Source organism: Enhydra lutris, unplaced genomic scaffold (assembly GCF_002288905.1).
Source record: "Enhydra lutris kenyoni isolate GAN:26980312 unplaced genomic scaffold, ASM228890v2 scaffoldscaffold28, whole genome shotgun sequence".
Classification (NCBI taxonomy): domain Eukaryota; kingdom Metazoa; phylum Chordata; class Mammalia; order Carnivora; family Mustelidae; genus Enhydra; species Enhydra lutris.
In genome coordinates, this window is record NW_019154112.1 from 5,547,568 (window position 1) to 5,565,374 (window position 17,807).

Genomic DNA, 17,807 nt, shown 5'->3' on the forward strand with positions numbered 1-17,807 from the left:
AGGACCCGTAAGAATGAGCTACTGCTCCCCCCACACACTGGAGAGGCCCAGCAAACTGTGTCTCTCTGGACCCAGTGTCAGTTACCAGCGCCTCCTGTCTTTCTCTTTTTGTCTCAGACACGTTTCCCCTCTTTCCATCTCTCCTCTGTCCTGGGAGTCTTTTAAACCCTCAAAGACGATGTCTGAGAGAAAAGGAAGGGTGTTCAGGGTCCTGTGACAGGGAGCTTTCCCCCCACCCTGAACCGGAAGGTGGCGGTAGGGGGCAGTGGCACCCTGGGAGTAACTTCCAGAAGTAGGCTGCCAGTGAGAGAGCCTTTCTCTCTCTCTCTCTCTCTTTCTGCAGAGCAAGCCAGGGTCAGCAGCAGCCCAAAGCCACAAAAACTGACTTTAAAAGTCCTCCTAAGAGCCGCGTCTTTCGACTCCCCAAAACAATCCTGCCTTGTGCCCCAGGACACGGCGCGAGTTACACACTTAAAGCAGTTTCCACAGAACCGCATTCAGTTGGTTTTAAACTCTGGGGAAAGCTGGCAGCCTCTTTGTGGGTTTTTTAAAAAAACTAGTTAGAGGGACAATTAAACCTTTATGGGCCCCAGAATGTACCTATGCAGACATAAATAAGGATCATTCTTCATCACCAGAGAGAATCCACTTTCTGGCAACAGAGGTATTTTTCTGCCATCGCAGGACAGAGCTGTGCTCACACACCTGAGAGCCTTTATGATGAGGGCAGGTGATGGGGGGCGAGGGTCAGCCTGGGCAGAGGTAGAAACTTTGACCATAAGTTCTCAAAATGGACACATTGCAGGCCTTGGGCTTAGCCGGTCTTAAATAAATCACAAACTCCCAAAGCCTTCCCAGAAAGCCGCCCAGATTTTAGGCCAAGAAAACTCGTCTTACTGCCCTCCCACCCCACCCCCTTGTGTTACTTTGGGCCAAAATGGTCCATTTGTCAAAGAGTCCTGACTCTTTTATTCCCACTCTTACAACACAATACAATGCATTCACGTATTTACAGTGCAGTGTCCTTGAATGGTCGGATGGCTTTTTTTTTTTAATCCAATAATATCATTAAATGCACCAGGGGGCTAACTTCTTAAAGGAACCTTTGAGTAAACTCTTTTGTTAAGTGAATCAGTCTTTTGTAAGGCAAATCATCAGCCACCAATTTGTTTTCCAAATCTGAGATTTCACATAGGAGATTTTCTTCACCAGGCCCACTCTAGATGGTGGCCTGTACATTTTCTTTTATTTTTCTGTCTTTGGTCAAGACAAGCTCTTCCTGAATAGACATTATTGGGTAGGGATGAAGGAATCTCAAACACTTGAGAAGTAAATCAGTTTCAATCATTCCTGTCATCCATAATTCTCTAGAACCACCAGCCTAAAGCAAAGTATAATGATCTCCCAGCAAAGAATCCAGCATAGATTTGAAGGCCAGTCTATTTGAAGTCAGTTTCAAAAGAAATGCAGAGAACGGGACTTTGAAAAGAAAAATTATTGTAGATTTTTTTTTATTGAGGCAAAATACATAGCATAATATTTACCATTTTAACAATTTGTGAGGGTACAATTCAGTAGCATTAAATAAACTAAATTCACAATGTTGTATAACCATCACCACTATCTATAGCCAAAACCTTTCATCATCTGCCACAGAAAAACTCTCCCCATTAAACAATAACTCCCCCGCCCCTCCTCCCAACCCCCCTCCTTCACAACCCATGAGAACCTCAATCCCAGTTTCTGTGTCTATGAACAGGGGATTGTTTTAAACTTCAGCTTTACTCTAGGCCTTTCATTTCCTTCCCCTGGTGTGGTGGGAGAATGGAGAAAGTGTGGCCACCCTCTTTTCACCTTGTAGACTCTTCCCATTGCTGCTTCCTGCTCCCCTTTCCTCCACCTACCAGACCCGGAGCTGAAGCAGGAGTCAGCCCGGACAGAAGGAGAAACTGGCGAGGGGCTGCAGCCCCCAGCAGGAACAAAAGGAGGTCACTGGGTCTGAGTCTCCCTTACCAGCTCAGGAATGGCAAGAATTTTCTGACTTCAATAGTCTGAGGAAGTAGGAACATGATGAGTCCAATGGCTGTTCTGGCGTCTGGGGCCTACGCCTGCATGTGGCCTCCTGCTGAGCACCTGTCAGCTTCTGCCTTACCTACCAAAGATCAGTCAGGGCTGAGAGAAATAGGACTGTAGGAAGAGACATGGAGGGCTTCCTTGGGCACCCACAAACTCCATGCTTGGAATTTCTAACACTGAAAAACACAGGCGAAACCACTCACAACCCCTGCAGATTTACATTTCTTGTACCCATTGGTGGCCAACAGAAGCACACTCAGAATGATTCACATCCTAGAGTTTGGGGTTTGCTTTGTTCACAATGCTTAGAAATTCTCAAAGGAGCTCCCCCCCCCACCCCCCACCCCCACCGCACTCTGCCTGCCCCCTTCCCAACACACAGCTCAGGGTAACAGGAGACTTGGCTTATGAAATCTGATTTTTAATTGTTTCAAGAACCACTTGGGGACCCCCAGCCTCGCCTTCCCAACCCTGGGAACTGTGAGTCTGCCAGGGCCCCTAGGGCAACTGGGGCAAAGTGGTTTTGTGGCACAGAGAAACAGCCACGGGTGGTGGGGGAGAGAGGAATCACCTCAAAAGCAGGAGGGCTGAATTCCTTCTGCTGCCCACTTGCTGGTGACCTTGGGCAAGTCCCTTTACAGCTCTGTCCTCATTTCCCTCAACCTGGGTGGGAGGGTCCTCCAACTATGAGCACTTATGGGAAGAGAGAGAAACCAGGCTTTCTGATATTTGGAATTCTTGAACTAGGAATCCAAGTCCTTCGATTCCCATCAGTGCTGACATCAGTGGAGGAACGGCAGCAGGGATGTAGGGGAAGACAGTTCGGGAAAGAGAAGAGTGGACGGGAGTACTGTAGGTGTGTTTTAGGATGGATTGAGAATAAAGTTTCGGTTGAATCTTCATGAGAAAATATTCGGCAGGTAGGCAAGGAATAAGCAGCTGGAATCAAGGAGCGAGACTGAGACAAGTGGATAACAAGAATAGAGTCTGGAGTCATGGTTGATGAAATAGTCTTAATAATACCAAACAACACACATCAAATGCTGACTATGTGGCAGGCCCTCGGGGAGCCGTTCACATGGATGTGCTATTACTATTCTCACAACACCCTTATGATGTCATTAAAAGATACCGTTTGTACACCTGCTATATAGATGTATCCTGCTCAAGGTCACGGTCACACAAGGAAGAAGTGGTAGTACCGAGACTTGAACCCTGAGAGTCTGACCTCAGAGCCTTTGACCAGTCTTTTCTTTTTTAGATTTTATTTATTTACTGGGGGTGGGGTGCGGGGAGCAGAGAGGGGAGGGAAGGGGCAGAAGGAGAGGGAAAAGTAGACTCCCGCTGAGCAAGAAGTGGGGCTCTCAATCCCATGGACCCTGAGATCAGGACCTGAGCCAAAGGCAGATGCTTAACCGACTGAGCCACCCAGGCACCCCTTGACCAGTCTTTTATACAACCTCCTAAAAGGGAAGGTGGAGGAAAACAAGAGAAAAGCAATACAGGTGAAAGACAGAACCTTGGCAAATACCTGCAAATAGTCATTCTATTCTTGATCAACGGTGATGTAAAATCAGATTCTGAGATGAAGATGTGGGTCAGAAACAAACCCAGAAGCATTCAGGTGTGTCTAGTGATGCTATCAACTGGTCTGGCTCCGCACGCGTTCAACAGTAACACTGAGCGCTTACTGCGAGCCAGGCACTGTGCTAAGAGGCATCACCTTCATTATCTCATTTAGTCCTCTCGCAAGTCCACCAAGAGATTGCCCATTTCATAGGAGAGGAAACGGGGATGCCACGGGCTTAAGGGATTTAACACCAGCTCGAAAGGGTCAGCACGGGGAACTCAAAGCCAAGCTGTGTGTTTCTGGACCCAGCCCCAGCAAGCTCAAACAGTCTTTCCTGACTGCCCCTCAACAGTCACATAGCCAAACCACTGGACATTTCTGGAATGTTTTGTCTAAGATTACTCCCTTGAATTAGCTTGTAGTTGAGCCCAGTATTTGAAGTCAGTGCTTTCGGAAGTTGTTAAAGGGTTATCAGCTGCCTGGAACCAATGTTTAAGTTTACAATGTGCCCATCTGAGTTAATTTGACCCAACTAGAATAAAGCAGTGAGTCTACTTTACCCCGAGACAAGCCCAGAGAAGTCCTGCCACACTCACCTCCAAGGAGCACCCTGATTGGTTCAAGGGCCTCTCCCTTACGGTGATTGGTCCAGAGAGAGCATGTGACACAAATCTGGCCAATGAGGCACAATAAGAGGTCAGCGAGAGGTTCCATTAGTCTACTTGCCTGCTACAGTCTGGGAGGGAGGGTGTTTCGCCTCGACTTTGTGGGGCTGTGTTGGGAGCAAGAACTGTCTCCAAAGTCTCCGACTTTGTGGGGCTGTAGTGGGAGCAAGTACTGTGTCAGTACCAGCCTCACTACTCAGAGAGTCACAGGGAACCCTCGCAGCCCAGCCTCCTGCCTAAGATTCCCCAGCATCAAGCCAATACATTTATTGTTTAAGTCAGTGTGACTTGGGGTGCTGACAGCCCCCAACTCCCACTGGAATGTGAGCAGTATGAAGGCACAAATCATGTCTCTCTCCTTACGTGGTGCATCCCCAGCCCTTATTACAGAATTTAGCACTGAGACATAACTCTATGTAGGCAAATGAGTACATGAGAAGAGTAATGAAAAAACAAAGTGGACTCAAAAGATACTATAGCTGGAAAACACTTTTAAAATCACGATTCCAAGTCTTCTCTCTCTTTTCTTTCTTTTTTTTTTTTTTTTATTTTTAAAATTTTTATTTTTAAGTAATTCCTACACCCCTTGTGGGGCTCGAACTTAAGCCAGGGAGACCAAGTCACAGCCCCAGCTCCACCGATAGAGCCAGCCGGGCGCCCCTCTCTCCTTTCTACTCTATGGTGAAAAAAGAAGCAAGGGTTGCCGTGTTAGGTTAATGGTAATTTTCCCTCTTAATTAGGGCAGACACGCTTTAGTCTCTGCAGCGGGAGCCTTCAGTCTCCCTTAGACAAGCATCCCAGAGGGGCTTTGATGCAGTGCCCAGACCAAGCTAGAGAAGACACCAAGAAGCACTCACCCCCGGGCTAAATAAAACCAAATCTGTTGAAGATAGAAATGGGGACTTAGTAAGAAAGATATACAATTTTACATTAGAAATTTAAGTTACAAAATATCTCTGAATGTTGGTTAATGTTTATTGTTGGCCATTTTTCATGACTAAATTATAGAAAATACATTGTTCTCACTCTTTCTGCCTTTAGAATGGAGAGCTCCATCTGCATCCCTCTTTGAACCTAGGGCTGAGACTACCCACCGCTTCCCTTGCTGGGGATACACATTTCTAAAAATCCCAAATTACAAAATGAAAGATATGAAGCATTGGTATGTGCATCCCCTCACATTGCATTCAAGTGTTCTTGTGTGTACTTTTTACGTAATATTTTATTCAAAATCAACTTTATTGAGGGGCACCTGGGTGGCTCTTGACTTCAGTTCAGGTCATGATCTCAGGGTGGTGAGATCAAACCCTATGTTGGACTCTACACTCAGCAGGGAGTCTGCTTGAGATTCTCTCCCTCTCCCCACCCTTTCCCCCACTTGCACAGGCACTCTCTCTCAAATAAATAAATCTTTATTGTTTTTTAAAGATTTTATTTATTAATTTGACAGAGAGAGAGAGAGACAGCAAGAGAGGGAATACAAGCAAGGGGAGTGGGAGAGGGAGAAGCAGGCTTCCCGCCAAGCAGGGAGCCGGATGCGGGGCTCGATCCTGGGACCCCAGTATCATGACCTGAGCAGAAGGCAAATGCTTAATGACTGAGCCATCCAGGCACCGCTCAAATAAATAAATCTTTAAAAAAAATAAATAAAATAAACTTTATTGAGGTATAATTTTCATGGGTAAAATGTGCCAACTAAGTACACAGTTCAATGAGTTTTGGGGGTATTTATTTATTTATTTGACAGAGAGAAAGAGTGTGTAAGAGCAGGAACACAAGCAGGGGGAGTAGGAGAGGGAAAGCAGACTCCCCGCCGACCAGGGAACCCAATGTGGGGCTCCATTCCAGGAGCCTGGGATCATGACCCAAGCTGAAGGCAGATGCTCAATGACTGAGCCACCCAGATGTCCCCAGTTTAATGAGTTTTGACAAATGTATGTACCAGATAACCACCACCACCACCACCACAGTCATTCTGTTTAGAATACCTTCATTATATCCAAAATTTCTTTGAGTCCATTTTCAGTCAATACCCATCTCCTTCTCCCAGGCCCCAGGCAACCATTGATCTCGTCTCTGTCACTATAGATTAGTTTTACCTGTTCTAAAACTTCATGTAAATGTAGTTATATAATTGTATTAGTTACATTTATTTATTTATTTATTTATTTATTTATTTATTTATTTGAAAGAGACTGTCCGAACAGGGTAGTGGAGGGAGCAGAGGGAGAGGGAGAGAGAATCTTAACCAGGCTCCAGCAGGAGGTGGTACTCCATCCCACCACCCCAAGAACATGACCTCAGCTGAAATCAAGAGTCCGACTCTCAGCTAGCTGGGCCACCCAGGTGTTCTGACACTTTTTTTTTTTTTTAAGATTTATTTATTTCAGAGAGAGAGAGTGTGTGTGCACATGCGCAAGAAGGGGAGGGCCAGAAGGAAAGAGAATCTCAAACAGACTCCTTGCTGATCATGGAGCCCTGGGGCTCTAACTCCTGACCCTGGGATCATGACCCCAGCAGAAATCAAGAGTTGAATGCCCAACTGACTAAGCCACCAACTGACCAAGCCACTTTTTTTTAATGTTTCTTTATTTAAAAGTATTATTAGGGGGTACAGTATGAGGAAGGCATACTTTCAAGGCTTCGGGGAGAACAGAGGTTCCAGAAGGAATGGCTGGGGGAGAAACACATGGAGGGGGGAGGTATCTGGGGGCTGCCATCTAATACCAGAGACTGGGAGGCTTACACAACAGAAATTTATTTTCTCACAGTTCTAGAGGCTGGAGGACCAAGCTCAAGGTGTTGACAGGTTTGGTTTCTCCTGAGGCCTCGCTCTTTGGCTGCAGATGGCTGCCTGCTCACCGTGTCCCTTTATGGCCTTTTCTTTGTGTGGGCACATCACTAGTGTTTCTCCCTCTTTTTTTAAGGACACCAGTCCTACTGGATTAGGGTCCTATAATCCTTATGACCTTACTCAACTTTAATTACTTCTTTAAAAGTCCCTGTCTCCAAACATGGTGATGTTGGTTAGAGCTTCAACATATGAATTTGGGGACACAATTCAGTCCATAACACTAGTCTTTTGTGTCTGTGACTCACCATAACGTCTATGTGATTCATCAGTTTTGTGGCACTTATGGGTAGTTTTTTCCCTTTTGTTGCAGAGCAGTAGTCCACTGTAAGAATTTATCTATTTATCTACGATGGATATTTAGGTTATTTCTAGTTTTTTCTATTATGAATAAAGCCCCCATAAATACCCCAGCCTGTCTTTTTGTGGATATATGTTTTTATTTCTCTCTTGGGTAAATACCTAAGAGTGGAGTTGCTGGATTAAATGGTAAGTTTGGCTTTATAAGATAGTAACAAACATTTCTCCAGGGTGGCTGTCTCATTTAATACTTCCACCAGCAGTGTACACAGAAGTTTCCATTGTCCCCCATTCTTACCAATACTTGGTATTGTTCATCTCTCTCTCTTTTTAAAAGCTGTTCTAAATAGTGTAGGTAGTGGTTTCTCACTGTGGTTTTAATTTGCCTTCCTTGATGGCTAATAATGTTGAGCATCTTTTCCTGTGCTTATTTATCACCTGGATGTCTCCCTTGGTGAAGTGTCCATTCAAAGCTTTTGCTCATTTTAAAAATTGGGTTGTTTTCTTATTATTGAGTTATAAGAACTCTTTACATATTACAACTACAACTTCTTTATCAGCTAAATGATTTGCAGAAGTTTTTCTCCCAGTCTTTGGCTTTTCATTCTCCTAAAGATTTCATTTATTTAACAGAGAGAGAGAGCACAAGTAGACAGAGCGGCAGACAGAGGGAGAGAGAGAGAAGCAGGCTCTCCATTGAGCAGGGAGCCTGATGCAGGGCTCAATCCCAGGACCCTGTGATCATGACCTGAGCTGAAGGCAGCCGCTTAACGGACTGCACCACGCAGGCGCCCCGGGTTTTCATTCTCCTAATAGCAGAAGTCTCTCATAGCACAGAAGTTTTTGATTTTGATTAAGTCTGGTTTATCAATTTTTCTTTAAGGATCATGCTTATCTTAAATAAAGACAGTTTTACTTCTTCCTTCTCAATATAAATGCCTATTTTTTTCTTGCCTCATTGCAAGAAACTAAAACCTCTAATACTATGTTGAATAGAAATGATGTGAGCAGTATCCTTTATCTTGCTCTTCATCTTAGAGGGAAAGCAATCAGTCTCACTATTAGATATTATTTTAGCCATAGATTTTTTTCTTTTTTTTTTAAGATTTTATTTATTTAACAGAAAATGGGGGAGGGGAGAACAAGCAGGGGAAGCTGCAAACAGATGGAGAGAGAGAAACAGGCAGGGAGCCCAATGTGGGGCTCCATTTCAGGACCCTGGGATCATGATCTGAGCCAAAGGCAGACGCTTAATTGACTGAGCCACCCAGGTGCCCTTAGCATAGGTTTTTTCACGGATGGTCTTGATCAGATTGAGGAAGTTCCTTTCTATGACTAGTTTGCTTAGCTTTTAATCAGGAATGGATGTTGGTTTGTTTCTCTCTTTCTTTCTTTCTTTCTTTCTTTCTTTTTTCTGTTTTTTTTTTTTTTTTTTAAGAAACAGAGAGGGCAAGATGGGGGTGGAGGAGCAGAGGGAGAGGGAGAGCAAGAAACTTAAGCAGGCTCCATGCCTACCACAGAGCCCACCACAGGCTCCATCTCATAACCCTGAGATCATTACTTGAGTCGAAATGAAGAGTTGGATGCTTAACTGACTGAGCCACCCAGGCGCCCCTGGATATTGTATTTTTGTCAAAGGTTTTTTTCATCTGCTAAGATACTCATTTGGTTTTTCTTTCTTATTTTGTTAATATTGTGAAGTATATTGATTTTCAAATGTTAAATCAAACTTGCCTGCCTAGAATAAACCCCACTTGGTCATGATGGATTTTATCTTTTTATGTACTGTTGGATTTGATTAGCTAGAATTTTGTTTGAAATTTCTCTATGTTAATGAGGGCTATTGGTCTGTAGTTTTCTTTTCTTATAAATGTGTTTGTCTCGTTTCAATATCAGAGTAATACTGGCCTCAGAATGAGTTGGGAGGTTTCTCTCCCCTTCCATTTTCTGAGTTTGTATAGAATTGGTATTTTTTTCCTCCTTTAATATTTGTTGAATTTACCAGTTAAGTTGTCTAAGCCTGGAGTTCTCATTAAGGAAAAATTTCAAGTTAGAAATTCAATTTAAATACTATTCAGGTTATCAATCCTTACAAAGTGAGTTTTGGTAGTTTATCTTTCAAGGAATTTGTCCATTGCATCTAAATTGTCTAATGTATTGGTATTCATTGTTCACTGTTGACATTGACAAAGTTGTTCATAATATTCTCCTATTATCCTTTTTTTTAACCAGTAAAATCTATAGTGAGGTCATTACTGATATTGGTCATTTGTGTCTCCTCTTTTTCTTCCTGATGCATGTGGCTAAACATTCAGCAGTTTTATTGATTTCCTCTTTATGAACTATCTTTTGGCTTCATTGATCTTCTTCTTTGTTTTGCTGTAGTCTATGTCATTAATTTTTGCTCTGATCTTTGCTTTTTTATTTCTTCGGTTTCATTTGCTTTTCTTCTTCCTGTTCCTTAGGTAGAAACTGAGATTATTGACTTGAGACCTTTCAAATACTCGTTTAGTAGAGTCCCACAAATTTTGGTAGGTCGAATTTTCATCTTCATTCCATTCAACATACCTTTGGGGTTTCCCTTTTGTATTTTTATTCCACCATGGCTTATTTAGAAGGGTGCTGTCTAGTTTCAAAATATTTGGAGATTTTCCAGGAATCTTTTTGTTATTAACTTCTAACTTAATTCCACTGTGATGAGAGGACATATTTTTTGTGACTTGAGCCTTTTAAAATTTATTGTGACTTCTTTTATGGCCCAGAATATGGCCTATTTTGGTAAATGTTCCATGTGCGTTTCAGAAGAATGTGCCTTCTGCTGTTGTTGAATGGAGTGTTCTATAAATATCAATTAGGTCAAGTTGATTGATGGTGCTGTTTACCTTCTATACCCTTGATTATGTTCTACCTATCAATATCGTTTATTAAGCAGAAGTGTTAAAATCTCTGCTGTAGTTGTGATTTGCAAGTTTATCCTTGCCATTCTGTCAGTTTTTGCTTCATGTATTTTGAAACTCTGTTATTCAGTGCATAAACTTCTAGAACTGAGCCATCTTGATGAATTGACCACTTTATGATGTGAAATAATGTATATATTTTTTGAAATTATATTCTTTATACATGGCAACATTCTTTCTCTGAAATCTACTTTTTTCTGATGTTAACTAATCTACCTTCCTTCCTTCCTTCCTCCCTCTATCCTTCCTCTGTCTTTCTTTTTCTTTTGATTCACAACTATTTTTAATTTAATATTTCATGGACACCTTTCCAAGTCACAGACATCTTTTTTGAGATATAATTGACATATAATGTTATGTTAGTTTCATGGTATAACATATTGATTCAATTCAAAATGGTCACCACATTAAGTCTAGCTACCATCCACCACCACACATAGTTACAAATTTTCTTCTTGTGTTGAGAACTCTCTCTCTCTCTCTTTTTTTTTTAAGATTTTCTTTATTTATTTGAGAGAGAGACTGAGAGAGAGCATGAGAGGGGAGAAGGTCAGAGGGAGAAGCAGACTCCGCATGGAGCTGGGAGCCTGACGTGGGACTTCTGGGATCATGCACCTGAGCTGAAGGCAGTCGCCTAACCAACTGAGCCACCCAGGCACCTGAGAAATCTTTTTTGAAAGATCTGTTTACTTATTTTAGAGAGGAGGGTAGTGAGGGGAGAAGGAGAGAGAGAATCCTAAGCAGATTCCCTGCTGAGCATGAAGCCTGAGGTGGGGATGGATCCCACGACTCCAAGATTATGACCTGAGCCAAAATCAAGAGTTGGATGCTCAACCAACTGAACCATTCAGGTGCCCCTTATGTTGAGAACTTTTAAGATCTACTCTCTAAACAACTTTCAAACTATAGTTAGTACAGTACTAACTATAGTCACCATACTGTACCATACATTCCCAAGTCTGTCTTTCTTATTAGTGTTAGCATGGTACACCTTTTTTCACCCTTCTACTTTTTGACACATCTGTGTCTTTATATTTAAAGTGTGTTTCTTGGACATGTGCAGAAGTCTTTATAGTCTACAGCCTGTTTCCCTGCAGTAGCTCCATATTGGTAGGGAAGGAGAAATTGCCCTGGATCCTTTCAGGATTAATTTATTCAAAAGAAAAGACAGAAAAATACTCAACATGCAAAAATCTTGTGAAGAAAATGAAGGCAAACCACAGAACATGCCAAAGGGCAGACCTCCATTCGGAAGATATCCCACAGGAGGCGGAAGGAAACTCTCAACCTTCCAAAGAAGGTGTAAGCTGGGAATCAGAAGGAAATCTTAGAGGAGGGCCGACCCAGGCTGGCCAGGGGTTTAAAGAGGACACTCCTGTGAGGCATTTGGACCCTGAAGAAATGGTAAGAGGAGTAGAAGAGTTGGAAAGGCTTAGGGAAGAGATAAGAAGAGTAAGAAACAAGTTTGTGATGCTCGGAAGCAAAGACATTCACACAGCCGTCCTTACCCTGTGTGATTTAGGCCTTGAATTATTTTTTTGTCTGATATTAAAATCTGGCCTCTTCTTTCTTTCTGTTAGTGTTTTCTGATGTATCTTTGACCTTCGTTTTACTTTAATCATCTGGTGGAATTTTGTTTTAGGTAGCTTCCTTGTTACTACCATCTCACTGAATTTTGTATTTTGACCCATTCTCCAGGTCTGTTTATCAATTGGAAAGTTTCTCACATTTGCATGAAAATATATTCTTTGTATATTGTAAAGTAAATCATAACAGGTTACAAAGCGATATATTGAGTATCAGCTCACATACATAGGATTAAATCCCAAATTTGAGTTCCTGTGTGTTACACATACAGACATATATCAAAAATGTAACTGTTTAGGGGCGCCTGGGTGGCTCAGTGGATTAAGCCGCTGCCTTCGGCTCAGGTCATGATCTCAGTGTCCTGGGATCGAGCCCCGCATCGGGCTCTTTGCTCAGCAGGGAGTCTGCTTCTCTCTCTCTCTCTGTAGGACTCTCTGCCTACTTGTGATCTCTCTCTCTGTCAAATAAATAAATAAAATCTTTTAAAAAAAAATGTAACTGTTTATTTCTGTGTGGCATGAGCTTTTTTCTTTTTACTTATATGTGTTTTTTCATGAACACATGTCACACACACACAAAGAATGAAAGTTTTATAAGTAAGAGTTAAATAATTTGCAACCAGCTTATAAGGGCAATGGGGGCAACTAAAATCTTGATGGAAGAACTATTAAAAAAATATAAACTTCAAGTTACCTCTGGATCTCTTAGCCAGAGGAATAAAACTGGCAATTATTACAGGAAAAAAAAAAAGTGTGTTTCCTTTGCCCAAGGTCATCCAGCTTGTGTCTCACAGTGGTGGAGGCAAGATTATAAACCTAGGCAGGCTGTCTCTCTAATCCATGCTCTTGACCTCAATGATCTCCTAAAGGCTGTCTTGAACCCATCTACTTTTCTTCATCTCCAACACTCTGTCCCTACTTGAGACCATTTATCTCCCAGATACCTACGTCAGGGCAGAATGGAAAACTTTTCCTCTACCCTTTTAGGTTCAGTAACTAGGACCTGTGAATTAAATTGACAAAAGACAGACTAGCAAGAGAAAAGACAGATTTTTATTCGAGTACTAGGCAGTTAGAATTTGGAAGCTTATTACCAACTTAGTAAGAGAAGCAGAGGAGGAGAGCATACTTACAAGGAAAGAAAACGACATTTAGAGGAGATAAATGGGCCCACAGGAGACTAGATAAGAAATATTATTGGTAGTTTTGTGATAGTGTCTGGGTTTATTTCCTTAGTTGCTCCTGGGGAAGGGGTTTAGGACAATTGAGTTATTTCGGGGGACCTTGCTTTTATATAAAGGAGTTCAGGAAAAAGCCTATTTTCAGCTCAAAATAATTTCATGCAGACTGCTTTACCTACAACAGCCCCTGGCTCATCTCCCTGCTTTCTCTCTTACTCTCTCCAGTCCCTTCTACTTGCTTGTTACTATAGTGATCATTTCAAAAGGTAGATAGGACTCTCTTGATCTGATGGCAGCCCCCATTCTTCTCCCTGCTTTGGATGTTCCCCATAGCTCCAATGGTGAAAATCCAAGCCCCTGACAAGATGTGCAAGGTCCTGCTGCTCTGCCCTGCCCCTGGATGCCCACTGACCCCTCCTGTCACTGAACTATAACCCAGGCCTGCCTGAGGGCTCCTCCACCAAAGGCATTTGCATATGCTGATCCACCTGGCCACTTGGCTGAGGCAACTCTCCCTGCTTCCCTCTGTCTTGTACTGCTAAACTCATTTCCCCAGGAAGTCCCGCTTGGTAAAGGTAATTTGGACAAGGTAATTCCTTGTCCTTGGACAGGGTAATTCTCCCCAGTGTAAGCTTTCTGAGCCCCATAACTTTACCTTTCCAGCATTGGGTGAAGTGGCCATGGGTGGGACCCTGGCAGGGCAGGGACCTTATAGACACATGTATCTGTGTTGCTAGTGACCCGAGCACATCTGGGACACAGTGGACGCTCAGGAACATCTGTTATGAGTGGATATGGAAATGAAGCATCCAAGAAAAGGCCAGGTGAGGGATGAGGTGAGGCTTAGGGCAGGACTTCCAAACTCTTCCTGGGTGGAGATACCCTTAGTATCTGGAGAAGACAAAGGATCCCTACTTAGAACCATCTTTTTGAAATATTTAAAATAATAATATATTGCATTGCCAAGGGAGTATGACTATTGAAATGCAAATATCAAAATATAAAAATACAGACACATTTGTGATTAAAAACAAAGAAAGAAAGTGCGTGTCTTATAAGCACCATATAATTTGGCCTTGCTTTCTTATCCAATCTGATGATCTCTGCCTTTTAATTAAAGCATTTGGGCTTTTTTTTTTTTTTTTTTTCAACTCAGAGAAATACAGGGATTTTTTTTTTTTAATTTGGTTTGGTTTTAATTGTGGCAAAATACACATCACAGAATTTGACATCTTAACCATTTTAAGTACACAGTTCAGTAGTGTTAACAGTGCCATACTGTCAGGCAAACACTCTCCAGGACCTTTTCATCTTGCAAAACTGAAAACTCGTTACCCATAAGCAGTAAGTCCTCGTTTTCCCCTCCCCGAACCCCAGGCAAGCTGCATTCTACTTTCTTTTTTTTTTTTTTTTTAAGATTTTATTTATTTATTTGACAGACAGAGATCACAAGTAGGCAGAGAGGCAGGCAGAGAGAGAGAAAGGAGGAAGCAGGCTCCCTGCAGAGCAGAGAGCCCGATGTGGGGCTCGATCCCAGGACCCTGGGATCATGACCTGAGCCGAAGGCAGAGGCTTTAACCCACTGAGCCACCCAGGTGCCCCTGCATTCTACTTTCTATTTCTATTTCCATTAATTTGCCTATAGTGAAACTGTACAGTTGAGACCACTTGTTTTTAATGTGGTTATTGGTATGGTTAAATTTAAGTTTATCATCTTGTTTCTTTTAAATTTGTTCACTTTTTTGGTTCCTTTATTTCTCTTTCTCTGCCTTCTTTTCAACTACATATTTTTTATGATTCTGTTTTATTTCCTTTGTTGGCCTTAGTAGCTATAATTCTGTTTTGTTATTTCGTTGGCTGCTTTAGGGTTCATGGTATATCTTCACACCATCTGCTTTTGTTAGGATTCCACTTCACATATAGTATAAGAACTTGACTATGGTATATATCCATTTCTCCCCTCCTGGCCTTTATGCTTTTGTTGTTATACCTTTTCACTCATACATGTGTAATAAAGCACATTTATTTGTTTAAACAGTTACCTCTGAAAGATATGCACCACAGTTAAAATGTGTGTGTGTGTGTGTGTGTGTGTATTTCCTTGTGTAGATAAACTTGCCAGTGCCTTTCATTCTTTAGGGGAGACCCATGTTTCTATCTGGTATCATCTTCCTCCTGCCTGAAGGACAGAGAGACTGAGAGAGAGACTGAGAACTATACTCTTTCTTAAGAGTATAGTTCTGCTGGTGATGAATTCTGTCTGAAGAGATCTTAGGGAACCTTCATTTTTGAAGATATTTTGGCTAGGTATAAGATTCAGACTGAGGGGCGCCTGGGTGGCTCAGTGGGTTGAGCCTCTGCCTTCGGCTCAGGTCATGATCTCAGGGTCCTGGGATTGAGCCCCGAGTTGGGCTTTCTGCTCAGCGGGGAGCCTGCTTCCCCCTCTCTCTCTGCCTGCCTCTCTGCCTACTTGTGATCTCTGTCTGTCAAATAAATAAATAAAATCTTTAAAAAAAAAAAGATTTAGACTGAGAGGTTTCTTTTTTCCTTTTGGTACTTAAACTATTTCGCTTCCCTGGCTTCTCACTTGCACTGTTTCCAGTGAGAAATTTGCAGCTATCCTTCCATTTGTTCTTCTGTATGTCTTTTCTGCTTCTAAGCTTCTAAGCTGCTTCTAAAATGTTCTCTTCACCAAAGGGATTGAGCAATTGAGTTACATGCGCATTGGTGTAGTTCCCTTTGGGTTTCTTGAACCTGGGTTTCTTGTACTCATTGAGCTTCTTGGATCTGTGAGCTTACAGTTTTTATCAAATTTGGAAAAAAAATTTGGCCATTATTTTTTCAAATAATTTTCCTCTATTCCAACCCTTTCTCCCTAGGGCCTCCAATTATGTATATACTGGGCTGTTTGAAGTTGCCCCATTAGTGTACTGATGCTTTCTTCATTTTTTAAACCTTTTCCCCCATGTATAATTTTGAATAGCTTCTCTTGTTATGTCTTCCTGTTCACTAAAATATTCTTCTGCCAAGTCTGATCTGCTTTGAATCTTGAGCATCTCCCTTATTGCAGTTTCTATCCCCAAAACTTTGATTTGTGTCTTATTAAAATCATACATGTTTTTTAACATATGGAATACAGTCATAACAGCTGGTTTCACATCCTGGGCTGCTAATTATAATCTCTGTGTCAGTTCAGGTCAATTCTTTTTTTTTTTAAGATTTATTTACTTGACTTAGGGAAAAAGTGGGCACACACAAGCAGGGGTTGGAGAAGAGGGAGAGAAATTTCAAGCCAACTCCCCGCCTAGCATGGAGTCAGAAATGGGGCTCGATCTCATGACCCAGGAGATCATGACGTGAGCCAGAACCAAGAGTGGGCCGCCTAACTGACTGAGCCACCCAGATGCCCCAGTACAGGTCAATTTTGATTGATTTCTTTTTCTCACTATGAGCCATATTTTGCATTCATGCCTAGTAGTCTTTGTTTACATTCCAGACATTGTGAATTCTATCATGTTGGGTGCTGGATATTTTGATATTTCTGTAAATATTCTTGTACTTTGTCATGGGAGTCAATTAGATGGCTTAGAAACAGCTTGATCCCTTCAGTCTTACTTTTAAGAGCTATTAGGTAGGATCACAGCAGTGTTTAGTAGAGGGCTAATCATTCCCTACTGTTGACACAATACCCATTGAGTGTTCTACCCAATGCTCCATGAATGATATAGTTTTCCAGTCTGGCTGGGGGGGAACAGACTCTGTTCCCAGCTCTGTGTGAACACCTAGCATTATTCTCTAATCCTTCCAGATGGTTCTTTCTCCAGCTTGGCGTAGTTTTCTCCCACTCACAGGTCTATCGCGCTGAACACCTGAGGGAGACCCTCTCCAGATTCCCAGATCTCTGCGCAGCTTTCTCCTCCTTAGTACTCTGTCCTGCAAATTCTAGCCACCTTATTCTCCTCAGACTTTTAGCTCTGCCTCAGACCCAGAGAATTCTCAACTCAGAGAATTTGCTGAGCTCCACCTGGATTCTCTTTCCATGCTGCAGCTTGGAAACCCTCATAAGACAGTAAGCCTGGGGGCGCCTGGGTGGCTCAGTGGGTTAAGCCTCTGCCTTCGACTCAGGTCATGGTCTTAGGGTCCTGGGATCGAGCCCCGCATCGGGCTCTCTGCTCAGCAGGGAGCCTGCTTCCCTTCCTCTCTCTCTCTACCTGCCTCTCTGCCTACTTGAGATCTCTGTCAAAATAACTAAATAAATTCTTTAAAAAAAAAAAAAAAAGACAGTAAGCCTGGGCGCTCAGGGCTTACTTTGTTTTCCCGTCTCTCAATAACTGTCCTTTATTGCCTGATAGAGTTTGAAAACCATTGTTCTATATGTTTTGTCTGTCAGTTGGTTGTTCCAAGAAGGAGAATAAATCCAATCCCTGTTGCTTGGTGTTGTGCTGGAAGCAAAAATCCTTTCTTATCCTTTGTCATAACTCCAATGGTGCTGGGCATGTGATTGACTCATTCATTGACAGCTTCTAGAATGAATTCATTTTTGTAAGCAGTGATAGTCAAGGAAAATTTGTTTAGAAATTCAGTTGTTGGGGATTGGGTAAGGTTTTTTTAATGTCCAGTA

At 42.3% G+C, this 17,807-nt stretch overlaps 1 pseudogene; it reads left to right on the forward strand.

Moving 5' to 3' along the window:
* Nucleotides 1–11,603: 11,603 nt before the first annotated feature.
* Nucleotides 11,604–11,948, forward strand: LOC111152514 (annotated as a pseudogene).
* Nucleotides 11,949–17,807: the final 5,859 nt, after the last annotated feature.